This window comes from Leopardus geoffroyi, chromosome C1, assembly GCF_018350155.1.
Source record: "Leopardus geoffroyi isolate Oge1 chromosome C1, O.geoffroyi_Oge1_pat1.0, whole genome shotgun sequence".
Lineage (NCBI taxonomy): Eukaryota > Metazoa > Chordata > Mammalia > Carnivora > Felidae > Leopardus > Leopardus geoffroyi.
In genome coordinates, this window is record NC_059328.1 from 107,639,769 (window position 1) to 107,646,800 (window position 7,032).

At 41.0% G+C, this 7,032-nt stretch overlaps 1 long non-coding RNA gene across 1 annotated transcript; it reads left to right on the forward strand.

Moving 5' to 3' along the window:
• Nucleotides 1-5,386: 5,386 nt before the first annotated feature.
• LOC123598737 lies at nucleotides 5,387-6,102 on the forward strand. The gene is made up of 2 exons (XR_006712762.1): nucleotides 5,387-5,845; nucleotides 5,992-6,102. It is a non-coding gene; the product is annotated as an uncharacterized LOC123598737 (long non-coding RNA).
• Nucleotides 6,103-7,032: the final 930 nt, after the last annotated feature.

The following is a 7,032-nucleotide window of genomic DNA, read 5'->3' on the forward strand; positions in this document are numbered from 1 at the left end:
GCATAGTGATGTTGAAAATCTTTTCATCTGTTTGTTCCTCTTTGGAAAAATGTCTATTCAGGTCCTCTGCCCATTTTTAATGGGATTATTTTTGCAGGTGAAGGCTTTAAAGATTTTGGATATTGACATTCTATCAGATACATCACTTGCAAATCTCTTCTCCCATTTCAGTAGCTTGTCTTTTCTGTTTTCTTGACGGCTTCCTTTTCTATGTTAAAATATTTTGTTTTATTACTATATGCTATTTTTATATATTTCATATATACATGTGCCTATAAAAATAAATAGTATTGATTTTTGTGTCTATGTTTGTTTTCATGGACCACTATCTATCTAATCCATGTAGACACACACACACACACACACACACACACACACACACACACACAGATTTTATTTTTAAAAAGCTTTCAATGAATTTCTAAAGTTACTATCATTAGTTAATTAATTTTTCCTAAATTCTTCGTTTATTGTAAAAGATGTTACTTACAAGTAATGGCTAATTCAAGTCATTGGCTGTTAGGTATAGAGGATTTTTTGATGAAAACAAAACAGGGCAAACAAACAAAACAGGCTGTTCATGGACATAATCAACTGAATTAGGGATTTCAGCACATTTTTCTCAAACTCTATCTCCCTCACTCCCTCTTTTTCTGTATCTATTCACATATATAATATAATATATATAATCAACCTATTAAAAAAATCACATAATCCTGTTGAAATAAAAAAATAACATAATGGTTACACAGTATATACTACATAGAGTCAGATTTACATGCCTCTCTATGTACTAACACATTATAGTTATTAATGTTTATTAAGTACCTACTAGGAGGCAGGCGCTTCTCATTTAAAAAAAAATTTTTTTAACGTTTGTTTATTACTGAGAGACAGAGCGTGAGCATGGGAGGGTCAGAGAGAGGAGGAGACACAGAATCTGAAGCAGGCTTCAGGCTCTGAGCTGTCAACAGGGTGTCTGACGTGGGGCTGGAACTCACAAACCAGGAGATCATGAGCTGAGCTGAAGTTGGACGCCCAACCTGCTGAGCCACCCAGGCGCCCCAGGTACTTTTCACTTAAATTAATCATCATAGTAACTCTCAGGATAAATACATTATTTTCTCCATTTTCCAGAGAAGTGCAGAGGCATCGCCTGGTTAAATGACTCACATAGGATCAGTCATACAGGAAGCCGTAGATTGAGGCCTGTGTGTCTCCAAAGCCCCTGGGTTTCTGTTACATAACATGCAGCTGGCTCTGGTATCACGTCAGCTTCTATTCAGTCACATGCTCAGGATTTGGTTTCTCTGCCTGCCTGACCATGTATACAACCTATTTCCCTTCCTTAGTTTTCTTCCTTAGTATGCTTTATATAAATTGTACAAGTTTATACAAATTAAAAGAGGCAGCATGTGTCAACGGCAGACATGCTTACTCATGTATTACACACGTGTTCCAGCACGGATCACATTTATTCTGGTGGTTTAACATCCATTTGCCAGTTTGCAATGATTGGTCCAATACATATGCGAGGAAATGCCAGCAGCTTTGTTGTCTTCGAAGAGTCTTTCCCCTCTGTCTTCATCATTTCCTGTGGATCATCTCCTCTGCCTCTTCCATCGTATTCCTCTTTTCCCCATGGCCCACCTTCCTGCACACTTGCCAACCAACATATGCTGCTTACTGGAAAGCTATTTCTCCCCAAGTGGGCTCACTGCCCATTGCATCTTTCTTTCTTTCTTTCTTTTTTTTTTTTTTTTTTTTTTTTTTTCCTTTGTCTTCTTGGATCCTTGAGTCTGACAACTGGTAAATGTTTCCCCACAAGGTGTTATATGGCTGGTATTAGTTAAACTTCTTCATTGTGAGGCATCTGGACATCACTGGTTCCTCTAAAGAATCTCATAAAATACTAATAATCTCATCATAAACACTAGGAACAAATTCACTGAGGAAAGCATGATACTGTCATGCTTTCATTACATTTATATTACATTCATTACGTATGCATGTAATATAAAGCTACAGTCAATGGAAGGACTCACTGAGAGACTGCTAACAGTGATTCCCTAGGGTGGGAAATTGAGTGGCTGAAGGAAAGGGGTAAGGGGCCATTTTCATCGTGTATTATCTCTGCACCATTTGAATTTTGCCAAGTGTGCATTTCTTATCTACTCAAAGATTAAAAATATCCAAGAGCATTTGCTCATGCAAATAACAAGTTGTTGAACTAAGAGTCCTTTTCTCTCTCGATCTTTCATGAAATTTGTCCACCGTGTACTTGCTCAGTGATCCTGGAGCTTTTGCGAGTGCTTGCACATTGGTTCGAAACCAAAAATTTAAAGACCCAAAACAGCAAACCTGCTAGTGACAGAGAAGAGAAAATGATTGTACCACTTTTTCAAACCAGGTTGTCCTAATGGAGTTTCCAGTTTAGCTGCCTAAACGTGATTGTTGGAAGGGTGGTAGTAGTTTTCTTTTTGCTTTCTGGGAATGTTCAGCAATGTTTCTCCTTATCCAGCTCTGAATTTCTTTCTGAGAAAATCATAGGGAGTTCATATACGTTTCACGTTAAAAGACTGACAGGGCAGGAGTTGAAGTGGGGAAGGAGAAAATAACTTTTCACCTATAAGTCTGTTGTAAGGAAAGATGAGTTAATGCACATAGGGTTCTTCACACAATGCTTGGCACATAACAAAACCTTCAGTTAGCTGTGCCTAAAATCTCAAACGGTAGTACAGTTGATTTCCTCTGCATGGTGTAAGAGATCCACGTTTACGTATGTATTTATATATACACACATGTAACTACATATACATTAAATATAAATGTAGTTATATTGTACACATGGTTTGCTACTTGCCCTTCTCATATAATACACACTCTTTTGGAAGATCACTTTTCATTTTTGCCTATTATTTTGTCATGTGGATCCATAAATGATCTAATCAGAAACCATCCCCATGAAAGCATTAAGAAAATATGTTTTGATCAACTCTTTCAGTGTTTGCTTGTTTTTCATAATATCTTGATATTTCTTAGGGCAGGCGTTACTCATGACGTCATAGAAGCCCCAAACCCAATAATGGTGAGCCAGCTGCCTGAATACACGAATGCTTTTGAATTTTGATCATTTTTGTCAGTTTCCTTATAGTGATGGTTACTTAGTAATACCCTTAACAATGAAAAGGAACACCTATCTACTTGTTCTTGATGGAAGGAAACAATGGCTTCAAAGGTGCAAGGAAAATAGGCTGAGTGCTGGGGTTCTGCAGGAGGAAATCAAGAAGGTCAAGGGAGATTTGATGGCTTGGCTGGTAATTATTGACTTTAACAATGGAAAGCCCAGTGGAAGGTTCTAGGTCTTCTAAGTATTAGGAATAATTCTTGTCAATGTTAGCTGTAACTAATAACAGATGTACAAAGGCAGAGGACGCTGAGAAAATATTTTCCCACATCACAAAGCTAGCTAGTGACGCCCCTAGGTTTAAACTCCTGTCTTTGGATGTCTCCTCTAGGACATTTCCAGTGTACTCTGCTGCTTCACTGAATATTGGAAGAGGTGCAAGGCAGGTGATGGCTGGTTACCGTGAGATGTGTAGATATTGATAACACTAATTAATCTATTAATGGATAGAATATTAATAAAAATAAAGAAGGGGCTGTAAGCATAGTGATTACAGTACTAAAGGGTTTATGTAAGCTGTATTTAGAACTTACTGGGAGATTTTAATGCCAACCACCCTGCCTTTATTTAAACAAAACCACAGATGAGTTCACTTGGAAGGTGAGGAGGAATCAGTGGATTGAGTACTCCCAGGGATGTTAAGAAAAGGTAAGGCAGGGAGTTTTGAAGCCTCTGCTAACACCCTAACTCATGTTTCAGAAGTGATCACAGGTCTGTTGAGTGGCATTCAATAAAAACAAACATTTCAGTTTCTCTTAGTGAGCTATGAGTTGAAAATTCCCACAGGATTTCAAATAAGAGAATGAAAATCCTGGGACGAGCACGGTAGAAAGTAACCTTGGCATTCTAGCAGACATTAAGTGGAAAATGGACCAGCCCCATGTCACCATTGACATGAGGCCACACAGTCTTGTTCTCTACAGAATAGCACAGCCTGTGTTGTGCTGGATCCTGGCTTCAGCTCCTGCACAGGGAGCCCTGTCGCTCCCTGTGGAGACCATGCATTCTCTTCATCCATATTAAAAGGAACCAGTTAATGTGAGCAGCCAGCCTTAGAGTAAGTGGAAGTGAGTTATAAGTGCCTGCGAGAGAGACAGAGCATAAGCCATGTTGCTAGCCTCTGAGAACCCAAGCTTCTGTCATTCTAGAACACAAAGCTAAATGACAGGCAGTTGAAAAGTAAATGGACACACAGGCTTCTGATACAGGCATGGGGCAGGGAGGTAGGTGAAGGCAAGCCCAATCAAGGAATGACCTCTTGGGCCCCCAGTTTGAGAACGGCCCCAATTCTTCATCTGTCACATGAAACTGGAACTGCTGGTCAAGAGAACTGCCTGGAACTGCAGGCAAATCACTGAGTTCTTGCCGCAATGGGGACAATCCCAGAGCAGGAAGTTTCCAGTAATCGAAGTGACAAGACATTTTGGGAATTTCAGGTGGATTGCATTTGGTTTCCAAACAACTGGTCCAGCCCAGCCTTAGGCTTCTTCACTTCCTGAAGGTGGGCGCCACCGAGCCATATAAAGGGGACACCTGCCACATTGTTGCCACCCTTTTCGTGCTCAGCTCCCCAACAGCTCTGGAGAATCAAGTGAATCTCATGGCGGGGGGGGGGGGGTGGCTGTGAGGTGGGTGGTTCTATATGCTTGGGGGATATGAGATGATGTTTGGAATTAATTTGTAAGCAGCAATAGCTGGTTTTCCTCAACGATGTGCATACTCTTCCCTGGGGAATTGAAAGTTGTCAGACCAAGGATGTAAGTGAGCTAATTTTTGTTGATGAAGTATGTGTCTTTCTATTACAAGGTTGAAATTCTTAAGCAAAACCTAATTAAGGGAATAATATTGAGCTGAAAGCAAGTGAGGGCAAGAGTTTCTCTTTGGTCATGACATATTAATATAAGAGAGAGCATCCTAATGTATCGCCAGCCTCTCCATGAGCCCTTTGAGGGCAGGCCTACACTTTGGCAACTCTCCCTGAATAGACTTTGTCTTAGCACCCAAAGCAGCTTATTTCAATCTTAGTCAGGGCCTCATGGGAACTGATGTGGTAGAGACTTGCTTTGATATTGGCCAGGAATTCAGCATCTTTTTTCTTGAGATTGTATTTGCATACATCCACTATCTGTTGCTATCTCAAGTCAGAGAAGACAATTTTGTCATTGAAAGAGGTCAAGAGAAGTTGAGATAAAGTGGCCCCAAATGCACAAGATACTGATGAGGCATGATCCTAACAAGAACAAAAAGGGCAGCCACACAGTCTAAAGGAGAGAGTCAGAGACCAAAGTTTGTCCTTGGAAATAATTGATGGGTTTTGGCTTGCTCTGTCTGCAAGAGTGATCCTCTTGTAAACAATGACACTTGCATTTTGACCTTTGCATGTTTTTAGGTTCTCTGATATCCAGAAAGATGTCCTATCAGCAGCAGCAGCAATAGTGCAAGCAGCCCTGCCAACGACCTCTTGTGCTCCCACCTCCCAAGTGCCCAGCGCCATGCCCACCACCAAAGTGCCCAGTGCCATGCCCACCTCCAGAGTTTCCACCTCAACTCTGCCAGCAGCAGTGTCCCCCTGTGCAGCCACCACCGTGCCAGCAGAAGTGACCACCCAGGAGCAGTAAGAGCAAAAGCCATCAAGACCATCGTGCAAACAAATCACAGGTCTCCCCCATGCTCCAGCAGCACATCTTCTCTCCGAAGCCTGCCCTGGTGGCAGACGGCATTCTCTGAATCTCTACTCTGCTCTTCCTGGGCTGAGGTTTGACATAGAAGAGACTTAATCCTGAAGTTGTTCTCTTTCCTCTTAGGGTCAGGCTCCTCTCTGAATTAGGACCACTCTTCCTCAGAGCCCCAGGAAAAGCATCGGGAGCAAGTCTACCTTTCTTAAAATACAGCCTTTCTCTGATCTGTGCCTAAGACCTGGGCAAGGATTATTTTCTTTTCCTTTCTTCTTCTTTTTTTTTTTTTTTTTTTCGGGGGGGGGGGAGTGGGGGGATTTGGATAAATAAAACTTTACTTCTCCTTCCCTAATAAAGCATTGTTGATGATGAAACGTAAGTGTCTTTCTTCTTTAATCTTGGTTGTTAACTGTATCAGATTAGTGGGAAATTGTTTTCGTTTGGTTTTTCTGTCAGGAATTAACCACTGAACTGTAAAGGATACAGTCACAGTTAATCGTGTTTGATTTGAAACGTGTCTGTTTAGGTTGAGTAAAGAAATAAGTTTGTTTGTGTGTTTGTTTGTTTTAATTAGGCCAAATGCCAGCTCTGCTACTTACAAGTGATGTGTTCTTTCTTTGCTAGAAAATGACATCTTCAGCTCAGGGTTGTCTAAGAATCTACCCATTTGTTCGGTCATCCAAAATATGTACTATCACAGGAAAACGTATTAAATACATGTACCCATAAAGTATGTACTTTATGCCTGGCTCCCTGCTGTGCAAGGGGTATACAGTGGTGGGCAAAATACCAACACTTTGTCTTTGTGGAGCTTAAATGATGTGGGAAGGAAAAGTTAATGAACAAATGAATATAAATCAGTGTATCATATCAGGTAGTAATAAATGTGCTTGAGAATAGTTATTAAGTGGATTTGGAGGATAAAGAACAATGGGCAAGGGAGGTGGGGTCTGCTAGTCTCAGAGCCCTGAGTGAAATAAGTGAGCCATGGGAATAGGAGGAGTAGGTCCATCCAAGCAGAGGGAAGAATAAGGAAGATGTGTGGTCATAGGACATCAATGTGGCCAGTGGCTGCATTAGAACAAGTGGGAGGGGGCATGGAGGAAATGAAGATAGTGAGAGAGTCACAGGCCAGATCACGCAGGGGCTTGTTGAACTCGGTAAACGTTT